Source organism: Melospiza georgiana, chromosome 3 (assembly GCF_028018845.1).
Source record: "Melospiza georgiana isolate bMelGeo1 chromosome 3, bMelGeo1.pri, whole genome shotgun sequence".
NCBI classification, from domain to species: domain Eukaryota; kingdom Metazoa; phylum Chordata; class Aves; order Passeriformes; family Passerellidae; genus Melospiza; species Melospiza georgiana.
In genome coordinates this window covers 19,463,525-19,482,196 of record NC_080432.1, presented here as the reverse complement: position 1 = coordinate 19,482,196, position 18,672 = coordinate 19,463,525, and the positions used below count along the sequence as shown (strand labels likewise).

Genomic DNA, 18,672 nt, shown 5'->3' with positions numbered 1-18,672 from the left:
AGAGAAAACAACTCAAAAAATAATGTAAATTCAGGAGACATCACAGAACTTTGTTGTGCAAGCCTGCTGTGTTTCAAGTCACGTTGATTGGACAGACCAATACTTGTAATTTAGAACTTAAATTTCAACTGAGTAAATAATGTTTTATATGCTCCTTAAGGTGGCTGACATTTCAACCATCCAGATTAGTAAAATAAAAGGAAATTTGAAGGACACCTAAAACTGAAGTCTAGGTGAAAGGAAGAATAATGTGTGTATCATTTGCTGCAGTCCTGCCCTCTGGGGGTACAGTCAGGTTTTGATCTAGAGACAGAAATTCACAAGAGAAGGATGCATTTTAGGGATGTACTCTTGATGATGGGTAGCCCTCTCTCTCTTACACAATACAGCCTTTTCCCCATGTACCTTTTTCCTTTGGCAGGAAAATCTATAACCCGTTTGACAGGAGAGCAGAGTGCTGCTGCATCGATCACTTCATTAGGCTGCAGGTGAGGCTCCTTCCTAGCACACCGAGGCCAAACGATTCCTGGCCTGGTCTTCAGGTAGGGAGGAAGCTTTGAAGATTTGCAGTGTGCAGAAAAAGTGTCTGTAAAGCACAAGACCTTGTATTTTGGCTTTTCATTAGGCCAGTTGTTCCACTGGTGAAATTAACACGGTGGGGAAGTAGTTAGAAGACGAGGAAAGGGAGGAGTTCTGTATACTTACATACCCAATGGTTTAGACATGCACAAATCACAGTGCATATCTTCAGAATGCAATTCATAGTCTTAAAGTTCAGTCCTGCTCCTGGGAAGGGCCAATGGGAGATGCTATTTTACTATAGTTTATTATAAAGTATTTGCTGTACAAATTATGGCACCTGTAACTGAAGGGTGGTCCTAGTGTCCTACAGAAACACCCATATTTTGTCTTCATGAAGACACAATCACGTTCTCCCAAACAGATAAAATGGAATCTAATACAGGTTTATTTTCCTTAACCTTCTTTCCAAAGAAAGAAGGAAAATATGTGCCCAAGGGTAGACATAAGGAAGGGAAAGCACAGTTAAGTCTTTTTCCTGAGAGAGTTTGTTCTCATTATCTAATGTGTCTGTAGAAGGGGGGTTTTGTTCCCTTTTTCATACACAGCATTTGGTGGCTTTCATTTCTGAATAGTCTGTTGCAACCTTTGGTCTCCAGGTTCTGCTTTGTAAACAAGTACAAACACACTAAAAAAGAAAGATTAACAGTAATTTTTCTATTCAGAAGTTGAGGTGAGATCACTTTTCTTTTCAAAAGAATTGTGTTTTTAAATGCCATTGTGTATGTTTACTGGGTGTTAGATGTTTTGTCATTCCATCTGATCAATTACATTTTAGAATCATAGCCGTAGAAGATATATTTTATTATTAGTCAAGTATTTTTTTTTTAATTCTTAGTTTGTCTGGCCTCACTGGAAATTCTATTATATGAGTCTGTGATTTTAGGTAGAGCTGGTCAAGAATTTTCCAGTATAATTTTTTTTCTCTTTAGAGCTCACCAGTTCTTTAAAAGAGAAACACTTTTGAAATTCATTTCATATGCAGCTGATGGACTGGAATTAGTAATTGAGATGTTACTATTCTGTTGCCTTCTTTAAAGGTTTAATAATGTATTCATTTTCTACTAGTTCATAGTATTGATTGGTGAATCAGGTGTGTTTCTTGAGTCTTGGCAGTTAAAATTTCAGTGGTCCTTGAAAACGGAAGAAAGTATATTCAGCAATAAATTATGAAAAAAATCTTGATAGATAAACCAACTTAAAATTACTTTGCTTTTCTTCATACCAACTTATCTATGCAAAAGAAGTAGTTTATTCAGGAATGAACGTGTGAAGCTTTGATACACGATCAAAATTATACACTTCTGACTTTCCTTTGCTGTTATTTTATTTTTACTAGAGAATAAAAGTGTCTCTGAGCATTCCCTATAATGCTTTTGGATAGAAGACCAATGAAAGTGTGTCTAATAAATTTAAAAATAAGTTTCATCCCTGTATTCAAAGGGGACTTTAATGAGTTTTTCACATAGTAAACTGTAGTGGGTTTTTTATGAACAGGCCTACCATGCTTGTGGTGAAGGCTATGTAAATTACACCGATGCATATTTATTCATGTACTTCTTGTGGGAATATATTTAGGGGCCTATAAGCATATATCAGAATTTGTTACAGGGAAGGGAACTTTTGAGGAAGGCTTATTATCCCAGGAGTGGAATTAAGGTGAAATTAACAAGTAATTGAAGTTATCTTTGATCATGATTTTTCATTCCCTTTTTTTCCTTGCTCTTAGGAAGTGAATATTTTTGATGTTCAGTAGAGCAGTACAATGCAGCACAGAGAGGCATAATGCTGAATTTTCATAATAATGTTTGTAATGCAAATGAGGGACACTTCAAAAACAGGTTGATTAGCATTTCTTAATAAATTGCCAGTCTCCTCCTTTTTTCTTCATTAATTCTCTCAGCAGATTACATAGCTAGATTTTAGCATTAGTGAATGTGAAGTGTGCAGTGGCTTCTTGTGATATAATTATTTGGTGGCTCTAAATAGTTTCAGATTGTGCGTTTACAGCACTTCCTCCAGCACTGAAGCACTGCAGTGAATTAATGAGCTGCTTGTCACCTCTGGGACCTTTCCTTTGAAATCCAGTCTGCCTTCATGTGAACTGATACCATTGCAGGCCAGCAGCTGGGAAAAGGTTAGAAAATGGATGAGCTCCAGGGACATTGCTGAACTTCCACAGGAGCATATATTTACTTTAGCGCTGTTTTTTGGAGATCAAACCTGGGGAAATGCAGAGCTGCTTGCAGTGCCTCCCACTGAGCACATCAGCCAGCCAGAGCATTCCCCGTGGTGTGGCTCTTGGTGATGGGCTGTGCTCTCCTCTCCTCTCCCTTCCTTCCCTAGGTCTTGCAAGGGAGGTGTTGGCAACACAGCCCCTTGAGCAAACAAATGGCTTCTCCTTCCTATGTATCATTCAGGTTTCTTCCTAAATAATTTTGTTGTCTTTTTAATTGCCAAAAATTCCTCTTCTTCCCTCTTATCTTTATTTAATTTTAAAAATAATTTATTCTCTTCCTTCCCTCCCAAATCTTGCTTTTGCTGTTTCTGTTTCTAGTCTCCTTTTCCTCTGTTTCCCACTGGGAGACCCAACAAGCCATTTCCCCTGCCAGACACCTGTGAGGAGCTATCTGCTGCCCGTTTTTTGTTCTCATTAGAGAGACTTCAGAGAATGAAATGTTCATTGTACTGCTTTGATTTTAGAGGAGAAACAAGGGTGATGTTGTGTGAGCTTTCAGTTCAGAGCATCAGTTGGTGAGCATAAGTGCCTGTCCATTTTTGATTCCAGTTGAGCATCGCTCTGCTGGTCAAATTACTTTTCCTGACTGCTCAAGGCAACAACAAACTGAGTTTTCAGGGGCTGTGTTTAAATGATATGTGCAACTTGTGATAAGCATTCAGATTGCACAGCTGAACTTGGAAATTTAAAAGCTGTGGAGTAGAATCGTAGATTCATAGAACAGTCTGGGTTGGAAATGATCTTTAAAGGTCACATAGCTCAGCCCCCTGCAGAGGACAAGCTGCAACTTCTGAATGTCCCTGGAGAAGCTCTGAGTTAGGGATACTTCATCTGCTCTAATTTTTGGGTCTTCTTGAAGTGGTTTACAGCATGGGGCTGTGATCACACTCTGTAACTAAGTAACATAACTCAAGATTCCATTTCCAAGATTCTATGCAGGATTTTTTTTCCCAAATAGGAATGTAGAAATAATGTATAACACTTCCTCTCATTAAGATGGTCCTGGAGTCTTGTCTTTATTAGTAAATTGTCTTGGCAATCTTCTTCCTTTAGTGTGTGTTGATTTTGATGAGGTAGTTCATCAGAAGTCTGTTGTAAGCCATTTTGGGGGCCTTCTGTCATTTTAGCTGGTTGTAGATTGCCACTGAGCTGTCAAGCCAAGGCTGGAAGCTCTGTTCTCTGATTTCCCTTCCAAAACTGCAGGAAAGTCCTGTGCTGCTCTCCTTTCTCAGTAACAGAGTCACTTAAATTTAACATTTAGGATAAACCCGTGGTTTGCACTATTGATGATTACTTAATCTCTTTGCTTTTGATTTTGTGTGGGATCTTAACCATTTTAAAATAAGAAATGCAACTCCAAGAAGCTGTGTAGTTGAACAACACAACAGTGTGTGGCAAGTTACAATGATGACTTTTTCTGCCCTTTACTTTTTTATTGGATTTGAGAAGAGAGGGAGGTGTATTATTTAAAAAATACTGTTGCTAGATGAATTGAGTGAAGGAAACCTTCATTTCAAGGAAAAGGTTGCTTTATTTTTTCCCCTTCCCTTCAGCATTTGAATTGGAACCACAGCAAGGCATGGTTTGGAAGGGACTTCTGGAGATCACTTAGTCTCTCTTTCTGTTGGAGGAATTAGATTTGATTATTCAGGACATTACCAAGCTGAGCCTGAGTTTTTCCACCAAGAAGATTCCACCATTTTGAGTGATGTTTTCCAAAGTTCAGTTGTTCTCACTGGAATATTTTCCCCCTATATTCATCTGTACTTTCCCCTGCAGCAACTTGTGCCCATTACCTATGTTTTGTGAAAATATGTCTTGAGGGGAAGAGTACCTCTGCTTTCTCCATATCTACATTTGAAATGGGAGGTGCTGGGAGGGAATGACTTAAACTGAGAGTGTTCTGGAGGAAGGCCAGGATGTGAACACCCACACAAGCCCTTCTCTGCAGTGCTCAGATACTAATGAAGGGAACTGGTGGTTTAATTTCTTTATGCCTACAGGAGCAATCTGGTTTTTGATCATAAAGTAATTGTAAGAGTATGAACTGCTTCTGTGTTACTTCAAAATGCCTGCCTGGCCTCAGACACTCCTGGAAGTGCTGTAGGAACTTGCCAGGCTGCCTGGCTTTTTTCTGTCCCTTTTGCAAGACGACCTGCTCTCTTTGCCTGTCCTCCAAGCCGGGCATCGAGCTCCCACCTCCAAATCCAGAGACAGAGGCTGTGTGAGCATGACCCTTCTGAGCAGGGCCCAAGGGCTCATGAAGTGGTTTCCAGGCCCACCTGGACTGGAACACCAAGTAATCTCCAGTCTGTTAAGGAAGAAAGTCTGTCATATTTCTTACAGTGCCTCACCTAGTATGGCCCATGAGGGGAGGAGGTGAGAGGATGCACTGAACAGCCTCCCCAACCACCTAGTGTGGCTTGTTCATCCTCTGCTGCTGCCTCCAGCAGCTTCCCTATGAAAGTTTGGAACATAGGAAGCAAACTCAGTCTTTATGCAGCTCTGTCAGCCATTATGTTACAGATTTACTGCCAAAATTCTGATCATTTATTGAGCTGACAATTGAATTCATTTGTTCCCTGGAAAACGGGGCTGTGCTGCCTGCCATGTTAAGGTGAAACAGCTGGAAGAGCTGTGGGGGGATAAGCTGGCTCAGAGCATGAGGCTGGGATGGGAGGGCTGCCCAACCACAACACACACTGCTGGCTGACAGGGGAGCAGTGATGGGGCTTCTGCTCCCTCCTGTCCTTTTACCCAAAACCTGATGAGTTGATGTGTTGTCAGGTAGTCTGGACAGCTTTGCAGGAGGGGCTGAGAAACCAAAAGCCTATTCTTGATTGTGAAGGACTTTATGCCTGAACTACTTTGAGAATCTGAGGCTCTTTCAATGCCTTGTACACTTGAAGCAGTTACCTGGGACTCCTGAGAGATGGATGATGCAGGGCCAACCTCTCTGTTAAGCCCGTGGGCTATTTGTATGATTGGATTAGGTCAGTTCTAATCAGATCTTTTCCCCTATCACAAGCCAGACTCAATGCAATGTAATCAGGGAAAGCAGCAAGAATGCTAGCATGGCTTATTCTAATAAAGTGAAAAATCAACTTCACTTTTTCTTAGGTTGTCGCAGTAATTTGTTTTAGCAATTAAAATTTAATTCAGTCAGAAATATGCTATAAAGGCATGATAGCGTTGCTAAGAGCCAGAGCTAGGAAGCTTTGCTGGCTTCCCTTAGTGGTGAACCAAGAGAGGATCAGCATGGAGTCTGAGACATTGAGAGGCACTCAATATATTCAGTGTCTGCATTCTTATTAGGTGTTCTGAATTTGACTCCCAATGACATTTTATATGTATGGAGGGGAAAAAAAAAAGGAAAATATATAAATATGGGAAGTTTTAATTTAGGCTTGTGAGGACAATAGCTTAGCCAGTTAATTAGCCTTCAGAAATGGTTTCTTTGTGTGGTTTATTTTATAGAAATGTTCAATGAATAAAGAAAAACAGGTAACAAGTGAAGAGCAATGTCCTGTTTCAGTAATGGTGCTGAAACAATCCTTTTTTCTTATCACTTTAAGTTACCAGTTACTTTTCCTTCCCTTATTACTTCATTCTTAACTTAAAACATATTCAAAATTGTGCTCACATTGTTTGATGAAGGTGAAATTTCAGAAAGTAGAATATTTGGAAACAGGACTAATTTGATTTATGTTACCTGTCCTCCTGGGAGCATTGCTTTGCTTCCAGGTATAAAGACAGAGGAAAGTCAATCAGTTCCCACATATTCCCACTATTATATCCCTTGTATCTGATACTGCAGAAGAATTTGGCCCAAGACCTAAGAGATTGTGCCTTTTGCAGGCTGTGACTGGTGGGAAGGAGAAGACAGGTATTGTCATATTGTGATCATAAAACCAGAAAAGGATCTGAAATGCTTTTTTTACCTTGACAGTATCCTTGGCAGAGCTAGACAGGAATCTACTAAATGGAAACAGTAGCTAGACCAAAGGGGAAAGAAAACATGAGAGTAAGGCCCCCAGTTCGATCCTGAAATTGCTGGAATATTTTGAACAGGCTAATGATGGATAGCATATTCATACTAAGAAAAGATTTTGGTAAGCAAAATAAACCCCTCCAATTAGTTTCCACCATGATTCATTTAGATGTAATTTTCAGTTGGACTTACATCTGGACTAATGTCAGCACTGGAAGATCAGTTTGCTACTGAAGAATTTGAAATTGTATCTGGAAGGGCATGGTAGGAAGTGGGATCCATTTCATCAATTTCTTAGGAAATTAAGTTTTCAATTAAAATAAAATTAATTTATCTTCCTAGAGATAGGCCTGTAGAGACTTGCATTTGGGTTATTATTCAAATATCCACAAACAGATGGCTCCCATGTTTCTTTACTTACTATAACCTACCCAAGCAGAGCAAAAAGCCTCACCAAAAATAAATCCCCACCAAAAAAAATGTCCACATCTTAAATATCAAAACAGTTCCCTGAAACTGTAATGCCAGTCTAGGATACTTGACTTGCTTTGATCTCCATTGGTGTGCAAGAAGAGAATATTGAAATAGGTAGGCATGTTTCAGGGTTTGGTATTTGATATTTTAACAAGTTGTATTCTTAAAACTGTAGTCAAAGAAGGTCAGTAACTATTTTTTGAATGCATGCAAAATGTTGTGGTCTGAGTTGGAGGAAGTAACTTGGTCTTATGTTTCACTGGAAGCCTCCAGCATAGCTTGGGAAAGGTGTGAAGTTTTCCACTTGGGATCATTCCACACTTCCCCCAAAGTATTCTCATTCCATTTGTTTTCATATGGCTCTTAGAATATTTGCTAACATGTAGAAAATTTCTGAAATGTCCAGTGCTGTTGAAAATGAGCCTTTTTGAACCAAAGTTCAATCTTTTTTCACAGACACAGATTTATGGCTGGGGAGCCAGAGGCTTTGTGAGCAAGGAGTTCATATTTGCTCTCAGTTGGTGCTAGGTAGACATTTGAGAGTGCTCAAACCCTCCCCCTCTCTTCATCCCATGCTTTCACTTCCACAAAGCTGGAAATACTACAGATATGCCAGACAAAGGGAAACTGCATTTTTTGAGAGGTGGAGAAGGAAAAAAAAATTAAAAAATCAAAGATCAAATATCATTCAGTGCTGCAATTCAGTGTGAACAGCTGGAGGTGGCAAGCAGAAAATGGAAGAATTAAAATAATCCTAGATCTGCATTCACAAATCCATGGAAACAGAATTTCTCTTCAAAATTGTCCAATCCTGATATGTGTGCAACTAGGCCATAAAATATATTATGAAGGTTTAAGGTGTGGCAGAGTGGAGGCAAGAATTTGGAGTTTGGAGAAAATAAAACAAGGGTGAAGGGGAAAACAAAGGAAGAATTCTGAAAGGAAACATGTTGAAGGATAAAAGCTGGCACTGGGAAGCTGTCTGATGTGCTGAGGTATTGATCCAAATGCCCTATGAGCTTTGCAGAGAATAATGTGAGGCTTTGCTTTCCCTGGGGGATTCAGGTATGATAACTTTGCAACAATTCAGATCAAGGGGAGAAAAAGATCTATCTCAAGTCTTGTAGAAAGATAAACCTTCTGCCATTTTCTAAACCCAAGTTCTAACACATTTTACCACACTCAAAATGCAATCCTAATTTGGGAATCACTAAGATCTTGAACTACAGATCTCTCTTTCAAAATTCTGAGAGCTGTGCAAATTAATTTATGAGAAACCCCAGAATCAGCCCATACTATTTTTTCATACAAAGATATGGAATAGAAAAGGACAGATAGAGAAATTAATATTTAGAAAAAAATACAAATATATTCTTCAAATAAAACTGAATTCCAGGTAGTTGCTGAGTATTGATACTCACCTGACAAGAGCAGAAAGGGACATTTGCAGTGAATAGTGTATTAAGTAGTTGGAATGTGAAGTGTTTACTAAAATAACAGTAATTATTCAAACCAAGCTAATGGCAGTGAAGTTGTTGGGAAGCCTGTGGAAGATGATATATTTGTTTGCTGCAGCATGAATGCTGTGGGTTGGTTTTTGTGTTTTGTTTTTTTACAAAATACTATGAATTTTTAAATATTTTTTTATTTATTTTTTAAAAGCTTGCACCACAGCACAATCTAATCAAAAGGGAAAAATACAAATTGTTCTTCTGCATCTTCTATCTGGAGGCAATAGCTAACAATATACTGCAATACACTTGATTATGACATTACAGAGATTTGCTTTTTATTCTAAGGGCTGCATCCATATCACTAAAGTGCAGCTAGAAGCCTATTAAAGAACTTTTGTTATCTCAACTGCAAAACTAAACTGATTCTGTGCCTATTGGCAAAGGCTGAAGTTTCCATTGACAAATGCATGGAATATGGAAAGATTTTGGTTTTGTATTTTTGACAGCCAAAATGCTTTAATATTGTAAAGAATGTATTAGGATACCGTCAAAATGAACTTTTAATAATTTTTTTCATTACTCAACATGTTTTTTAATATTTAATTTGTCTTTTGGCTTTTAGTATGAAAGTGAATCTGTTATCTGCTATTATTATATCTTTGGATGTACAAATGTCCTTTTTCACCGATGCACACGTGTGTTAAGTAAGAGAGTTACTTAACTATAAAACATGGAATCCCAACCCCAAGCAGTAGATGCCAAATGTGAATGGATTTTTTTTCAATTTGTATAAGGACTGCAAACTGCTAACACACCATCTTTAGAAGAATTTTCATGAATTTTTTTTACAGTTTTAATTATTCACCTTTTCTCATGTTGTTAAACCAGTTAGGAAAAAACCACCTCTTGTCCAGGTATTGCAGGTAAGATGTGTTGTTAGAAACAAGGTGCTTTTTCTTCTAACAACCTGCTTTGTTCTTTATATAATTTATAGGGGAAGACATAAAGTCAGCTAATGAAATAACTGGGAATGGATTGCCATGTCACACACAGGAGGGCACAGAGCCCTCGTTGGAATGACTGTGATGAATGGTGGGCATGGGGAGATGAAGTGGTTGTTTGTGCTCCCTATGATCCATAACCTCCAGCTTCAGAAAGCATCCTTAATCATGACAGCTGTTGGAAGAGAGAGAGTCCTGTGGATAGCAGGGGAAAAACACACCCCTGGGTTTTCTGAAAATTTCTGTTGTTGGCTCCTGAACCCCTTTGGTGTTGCACGGCGACTTCAAAGCCAGGAGCAGCAGGAGCAGCTGTCCAGCAGCTGTGGGATCTGCCCAGCAGGGCCAGCACTGCCAGGATCAGCTCATCTCATCTCATCTCATCTCACTCTTGTGTGGGTGTGAGCAGAGGGGCCTCCCTGCTGCCCACCTGTTGATTCCCCAAACTGAAGGGAAATTAATTGCCTACCATTTTCCAGTGCTCTTCCAGGTCTGCTTGAGGCTGACTAATGGCTTCCAAATGCTTTTGAAGAGAATTTCCATAGAGGAGGAAGGGGAGGCAGGTAGATGGGAGGAAATTGCCTGAGCCTTGTTTATTCTAGGGAGCCAGGATCAAAGCAGAGCCCAAATGTGCATTGTATGAATTAATGCAGATTGTCTCATCCAGGTATGGGTCCAATGCAAACACCTCCCTCTCCAGCACTGTGAGCTGAGACCTTTGCCTCACAGCTCTGCATTTTGAGTGGGACTGCTGCAGCTCAGGTCTTGGCAGAGTATTATCAGGTCCTGTGCGTGTAGGAAATTCATTCTGAATGGTTTTGCCACTGGGGGTCAGGTATTGGAAACGGGGACCTCCAGTGATCTTTGGGTCAGGTGAATAAACTGCTCCGCTTACAAGGAAGCACCTTGTTACTGAGAAATTGACTGCTGAGTAGTAGTAATTGTATAAATTAGCATTAATTTTTTTTAAAAAACATAGTATCAGGAGATTTTGCGAAACGGTTTAGCAAACATTATATGCAAAAAGAATGAAATAATAGGCCTCAGAGGTTAGGCTGGATGAAGAAGCAAAGAAAACCATTACATTAAGTGCTACCAGCAGGGATGGAGAGTGTTTCAGCAACTTAAATTTCTCAATATAAAAGATGCGTGTGCATAAAAACATCAAGATGCCAACCTAGGGGAAGTTGCATCTCTAATTGTTCTGTAGTGTAGATGACAATTAATCAAGATGGACCCAGCTGGTTTAGTTTAAACATATCCAACAAGTTGTGTATGGTATAAGCCAACTCAGCAGAGCTCTGTTTAAAAGCAAAATCTGCCTTGTGTGAAACTCTACATATTTTCTGTGGATTTAGTCTCTTGGTGACCATTTATATTTTAGGAACTGACTTGTTCTCTTTCATTAAACTTGCCTTAAAATGGAGAGCAACTGTTTAAGACCAGAGCTGTTGACCTTACATTTCACAAGTAATAAGATTTTATTTACTGTAGTTACTACAGGCATACTTATACTGGAAAAATATTTTAATACTTTGCTATTCCTGATAAACGTAAATACATACACCATTCCTGTACATTATTCAAAAGAAAAACCAACAAAATAGTTTAAAAAATATGAAACTGGGCTGAAAAACATCAGAATGTACAAGTGCTGATTTTGGTTTAGTGCAGGAATTTTCAAGCCAAAACATGTACCAGTTTCACAGAGTTGGGATTTTTTTTAACTTTTGCTTTGATGTGCAAGTCCTTCAGGAAGCAGATGGACTTGTGGCATCAGTATCACCCTTAGAAAAAAGCAGCTGTCATTATAGCCAAAACCAGGTTTCATTTTAGTCAAATGTGAATTTTTTTTCTGCTGTGTATATTTTCATGTCTATGCCTGTGATTCCTGCCTGTAGTTTTGCTATATGGTAGCAGTGCTTTCACATGTAATTTTATTTATGATTTTCCTGTGTTAGACTTTCTGAATCTTCCCAGCAAGGAGAAAATAAATTGCATACTATTCATAATCTGAAATGATTTTTGGTTTAGGTAGACCCCAAGAGAATTTTAAAAGCTCCTTAGTGTTTTGTACAGGATTTGATTGTCTCTGAGTTTTACTGACTTTTTCTTTGGATTGTGTGCTGCTTCCTCGCCCAAGTTACAGATCTGATAGAGACTGGGTTGGGCTTCCAGATGGGAAGATGCTGACTTTTTAAATTTGGTTTCATAGTTTTTGTTTTGTTTTCTGAGAAAATACAGAGAATGAGGAAATGAATCCAGTTAAGTAGTAAAGTAGTTTGCAATTAAAATATTTCAGTTTTGGGGGTTTTTTTCTCAATCTTCTGAAATGTCACAAGCAATTACAAGTAATTACTTTTCTTATTGGGGTGCTTCAGCTGAGAAACTGTTCAGGTAGGGATTTTGGCTGTGACCTGTGGGAGGCTGCAGGATATGTGGAATCCCCCATCTTGCTGTTGTTCCTGACACATACATTTTCCAGAACAAAGCAGGGGGACTGTATTTGCTTCGACATCCATGGCACATCAAATAACTCTCGTGACTGTGACTGATCAAATAACTCCTGCACTGCAGCCCTGTCAGAAGGGAGGGAATTCAGAGAGGGGAAAAGCCTCTCACAGAAAGGGTTGGGAGAGGCAGGCTGAGGTGAGAAAAAGAAAATTAGTCCATTTTCATAACAGAATGTCCTGTTTGTGTGTGCCAGCAACATCATGGATGAGGGGGAGAAGGAGAAATACTCCCTGAGTTACAATAAATAGCAAATGGATTGGTTAGGTCAAAAAATGATTTGCTTTTCCTTCAGGATGGTATCTGACCCAGGAAGATGCTGGCAGATCTGCTTGGTTGCTGTGTATTTTCTTTTCTTCTGCTGCATTCATAGCACTCACAGAATAATTTACTGCAAGTTTCAATACTGATCATTTACCTAACCCTGTCAACACGAACTGAGAACAGAGAGAAAATACGATTTTGTTTTGATCTTTCCGTGACCTGGCTGCTAGAGGGCATAAAAATATGTACTCTGATTATTATGGGCTTTTATTAGTTTGTTTATTTATTCCTTTATTTATTTTTGATATCCCTTTAAACAAAGACTGTGGCATGACAGTATTCTGGATTCCTAAAGCATGCTTATCTTCAATTCTTTTTTAAATCAGAAAATTGTTGTTCTGTGTAACAAAATGACTAAAGCTGACAGTTTGATGTGAAGCAAAAGGCAATTGGCTTAAAGAAGTTATTTTGTGTACCTACAGAAAACCCAAGAGAGAGGCTGATTTATACCTCAGTCAAATCACATGCTGATAATTTAGGTATCTCTGTCTTCTGCAAGTGTTAGGCTCATGCTTCAACATGCAGAGTGACAGCTAGATTTTAACTTTACTCTATTCAATTTCCTGAATGGATTCTTAATTACTTGCCAAAACAATATTGATGTTAGATTATGGACTAATAGTAGGTTCTCTGAGGTACAGGTTTTTAGCAAACAGGCAGGAGGTCTAAGGTCTCCTATGAATATCTTTTAAAATTTTGCATTCCCTCGTTCTCCCTTGCTGGCATTTATGCTCCCTCTTTTGACGGTGAGCTGGAAGCGACACTTATCAAAATAAAGTGACAAAGATGCTTTCAAAACTGTCACTTCCTTATGAAATTTCTTATTTCTTCAGATTTGAAGCTTCTCATGCACATTTTTATCTACTGCTTTTGGAATTAGAGCAATATATTACAGAAAGGTAACAGTGTAAGAAAAATTGAGGGATTGTCGGTTACAAATGTAATTTTTGGTCTTACAAATACACAATTTTTGAAATCAAAAAGCAGTATTGAAATCTAACCCAAACGCTGATTTTGCATTTAAACTGTCAAATAATTGCTTACCAATATAAACTTCATTTCCTACATATTAATGAATTGCATTTTAAGGCAATACCAATAGGCTAGGTTATAATTTTCCAGGAGTTATTACTGCGCTTCATAAAATTGTGCTTCAAGAAAATAGTTTTTTAAAATAAAACTATTTTTATTGTATGGACAGTTTTGCTTTCTCTAGAAGGCCCAGGAGAGAATTTTGGATGATTGAGGTAGCGTTTCAATTAAAAGTGCAGGTATGACTTAAATGTTGTAAGTTTAATTGAATTTTTAAAATAATTTCAGGTTAATTATATGTAACAGAATTTGATAGCAGCAAGACTTAAGTAACCATTCTGATGAGATACTTCTCTTCAAGAATACTATTTATTTTCATGCTATTCTCTATTTCAGTGACGATATCTATGGGTATAAGAATGTGTATTTTAGAATTTCTTGCAACTTGAAGGACTTGATATTATGTGGAGCCCCTCTCTGTGTTAGCTGCCTTCCTTGCAGGATGAACTGGGAGATCCTCTTTGGATTCCAGACCTTGAGCTCCCAGCCATAGGTTTCTGAAGCACCTTTACCACCTGAAGTTTTGTCATGTTGGCTTTTTATTCTCTTATATCTATGTGAAGACTGGTTGGTTAGTGGTAGTGAAATATTTGCAAAATTCTATTCTAGTTTCTAGGGCAAGAGCATTATTTTGGTGCCTTTTTAAAAAAAATGCTTGGGTTTATTTGTCTACACACGTCTACACACATAAACACCGTGTATATTATTGACATTGCATCCTATATACAGTTATCTATATTTTTAACATCAAAACAGTGATGGCAAAAATACAAAAATAGGTATTTTTCCATAGTGTTGACAGTTTTAATTTATGGACAGACATTTCCAAATTGAATAGAAAAAGGGACATTTTCATAAAATAATGTCACAGTGACGTAATCTCCATGCTGGATATAATACTGTATATACTGCATTGTAAATATTCCCCTCCAAGGGGAATGGGACTTCTATAGGCATGTACTAAAACTCTTATTAATTGTTAATGTCTACAGTAACTGAATATTGTTGTAAAGACATTTTAAAAAATCTCCAGTATTGGAGGAGTCAGCTGAAAATAGCTGTGTGACATGCCTGAAACAGATTCAGACATCTCTGCTGAGCACAAGGAAAGACCTGAATACCAGGATTACAGATCCCACAAATCCCCTGCTCAGTTTTACAGAAGGATCAGGCAGTTTATGTATGCAGTTAATCTATTTTCGCTTCAGTGGAGTGATTTGCAGCTGCAGCCCACTTCATAGGCAGATCAGAAGCTACACTGTAATATCTGTTTGGCCTGTACCATTTTTCTTGGAAGGCTAATTGTTTAGCTTACAGCATGCTTTATTTTCTCAGGGTACACTTAGAAATAAACAGAGCTCAGACAACCTAAACCTTGCTCCTGGGTGGAAACTCAGCCATGTCTGGGGCAGTTGGAAGAGCAGTCAGAGGAAGCCCAGGCATTGCAAATTTAGCTCACTGGGGCATGCCTGGGTGGTCTGTCCACACATCTTTTGGGGACACTTCCACAGATCCTGTTCAGGTGTTTGCCACAGCCAATGTTGAAAACCCTTCAGATCACCCGAGCTGGAGATGCAGAGGGGGACTGTCAGCAGGACAGGCAGGTGAGGCAGGTTTTCCAACTTGTCATTATCCAAAGCTAAGAGGATAACAGCCTCCAAAACCACAGTGCCTCTTCAGGCCTTCAGTCTTATTTATTTTTTTAACCATCCCTCTCAAGCTGCTTTATTTCAGTTCACAAGGAGCAGTTTCCTTTACTGCTCTCTAGTACTTGCACGTATCAAGGGCCAAGTCTGTCTGGAAGTCTGGCTCTACATTTCAGGGAAAACAAACTCAGAGCCTGGCTGCTGTTGTGCAGCACCTACAGTAGCTGAGCCGTCATTTGGGAAACATGTTCTGTAAGGTTTCATAAAATTGCAGATGCTCTGATGTTTTGCTGAGCTAGGAGGAAGTTTGTTGGTGAAATCAATAAACTCTCAAGTTTTCAAGTCATCAAATGACTTGAAAATGAGAAGGTTTTTCTTTTCTGACAAAGAAAATCTTCAAACATTTCAAAGTATGAAGTGATTAGGGCTCATAGAATTGGAGGTCCTCTTAGCATCCGTATCACTTTGGGAGGTGGCACCAAGTCATCTAGGCTGTTAGGAAAAAAACTCCACATCAAAGCTTCAGCGTGCCTACACAAACCTCCTGTGCATGGAGACCAGGATGGGAAGGCATCAACTTTGTGTTTTCTGCCAACAAACCAAGAGCATCCCCTGCCGTGAGCCAGCGCACCCGATGGTGATGAGAACTGCTGCATCCAAACACGGTGCCTGATGAGCAGGGCTCAGCCACTGTTTATTTATTTGGGTGCAGATTTTCATCACATCAGCCTTTCAGCATTTGCATATGCAAACAGGAGATCTGAAGGGTAACAGCTGTGAAAATACATGCTTATGACCTACCTTACACACACTGTATGCAACCTTGGGATGTGGATTTTATATGGGTTAAAATAATTACAAGCACATGTACGTAGGCACACTGTCACATTAATTTCCTGCTTTGTTGTGTGTTTCTTGGACTTCATTAGCTTCCATCCACAAGTAATTAGATGTACAGTTCAGAAATACTTAAGTGTGCTCCATTTCTTCTCCTATCACTTTGGATTCTGATCAGCTCTCTTGGAGCTCAGCATTTAGTGCAAGCTCCTGCAATTAAGCCCTTCCCCATGGCATTTTACCACATGGTGTCATGCTACAGCGCTGTTTACTTAATCGCCTTACTTTGCTAGATGGCAAGTGTTTCATTAGGAACTGTGAGGAATTTGTTATAATGCAACATAATCTAATGAGGGCTTGTCTCCAGTCAGGACACGTTTGCATTACTGGTTGATGTGATTATGTAGGTAGAGCTTCAGTTTAAACTGGACTAGGGAATCCTTTGCACACACATTTAAAAATGGAATTATGTTGTTGCTAAATGAGTACCTGCAAGGATATTGGTATGGTTCATTTCATAGCTCAGCTGTGAAATAATGCAGAAGACTTTTCTTTTAAAAGGTTCAGACAACTAATTTAATATGTAAACAGTAATTCTTTGGAGAGATACCACAGCTGTGTAATATGAGTGTCATTCTTGTTTTATTGTGGACAGACTTAAATTTAGCATGATGTCATAAAAAAATGATGCATGCTTCTAATTTGAACTATAAAAATAAGTTGAAACATTGCCTTCCAGGTATTTGGACTGAGTCCTCATCTTTGATTTTGCTAAAAGAAAAGTTAGTGGTGGGAATTGGTTTAGAAAATGTGATTCAAACTCCTTTGCTTGCCCAAGCCTTGATTCAGAATGTAATCTAGAGTTTGGCACTGCTAGTAAAGGAGCAAGCAATGCCCTGTACCAGCAAGCTAATTTTGATATAATTGTATTTATACTCAAGATTAACAGATGTTTCGCAGTTTGAACTCAATATTTTGCTCTGCCCCTACACTTCAACTAACAGGTGCCTTTAGAACTTTTGCCATAATGATTTTGAGCATCAATTAAAAACATGTAGTATAGGCTGATTTAATAAATATCAGAATACTGAAAGCAGGTACTGAGCAGTTTTCCTAGGTGCAGGTTCTCGCAAACCTGTGGACAAGTTGTTCTTTGCATGTATTTGATGCCAATTTAATTTACAGACTGTATTAAAATTCTATGAGTAATTATTAATTATTATGAGGTATTAGAAATGCATACATTTAATAATGGGTATATCAGATTCTATCTGGTTAGCATTTATTACCCAGAAGATTTTCCCTTAAACAATGGAAATATGTGGCTTGCACAGCATAATTATAGGCTATGGTTTCTTCCTTCTGATGCTGTTCTTGGGTTGGTTAGCAGGAAATCAGGTGTATCTCCACTCCAAGGACACCTTTGTGCTCCTGTACATGTGCTGCCCACATGTAAAGCAGGATTTGAGAGTTGTTTGTATTTCCAGCCCATACTGTAGGATGTGGTGTAGACTAAAGGAGTACACAATATATTTTTTTAACATACAGATTTAAAGCATGAGGTTACTGCCTGTCCTTTTGTTGCTTCCCAGCTCTTCCTGGAAAAAACCAAACCTGTAGGAAACAGGTGGGAGAGGTAATCATTTGAGTTTCATATTATGATATGGATGGCCTCAAAAGGATTTTATAAATTTATGTTCTCTATCATCCAAAGTTCTGCTCTTTCTTAGCATTACAGTGGGTTGGCTGCTGAGTTCTCTGTTCCTGTGCTCTACTTGAGCTGTTTGGAATATTACTTTGAGAACTGGAAGGGTTCTGGGGTGCTAAAACTTGATTATGAGATGTTTCTTTGCTTGACAAGATGAGCAGGTCCATGTGAAGTACAAAGCAGTTGTGTGGATTGACAGCAGACAGGTTTCAGTCACAGAATCGTGTTGTGATTTGCTTGTCTTTGAGGTGGGAAGCCAATGGAATTGAGTTTCAAGAGGATAATTGCAGCCTAAATTCTCAGTTCAAGTTTTGTGCCCTTTTTAAAAAATTATTCTTAAAAAGATTCCTTCCAGTGATTCAGTGAATTCTGAGAGTTCTTCAGAAACTTTGTTTATAATTTGTCTTTCTGAAAATCAGAGTAAAAGGTGGTATGTTAAGGAAAAACTCCAACTGTCCAAAAATCTTCATTTTAGAATCTGAATAATCAAGGGTCCCCAGTCTTTATCAGTAAATACTTCCTGTTGTGAGTGAAAATTGTCCTTCAGTGTGGTGAAGTGACAGTGGTTGTGTGTGCTGATACCTCTGCTTTGTAGGAGTCTCTGAAGCCTGGGTAAGTGATCCCAGCTTGTTACTTCCCACCCCAGAGATAAGCTTCCCTACTCATTCACCCGACCCTCCTCAAAATCAGGAATTAATTCTGTGGATGAGGACTGTTTTGAGTGGTAAAATAATCCCTTTGACTAACCAGGATAAGCCCAGGGAACAGACAGAGCCCTCTTAGGCAGTTCCAGTTACACTTTTCCCAGTAACAACTTTC

General features: G+C 38.8%; 1 protein-coding gene across 3 annotated transcripts in view; it reads left to right on the top strand.

Moving 5' to 3' along the window:
* MACROD2 (mono-ADP ribosylhydrolase 2) overlaps positions 1–18,672 on the top strand; it is an 848,022-nt gene that overhangs the window by 346,674 nt on the left and 482,676 nt on the right. The window lies entirely within an intron of this gene.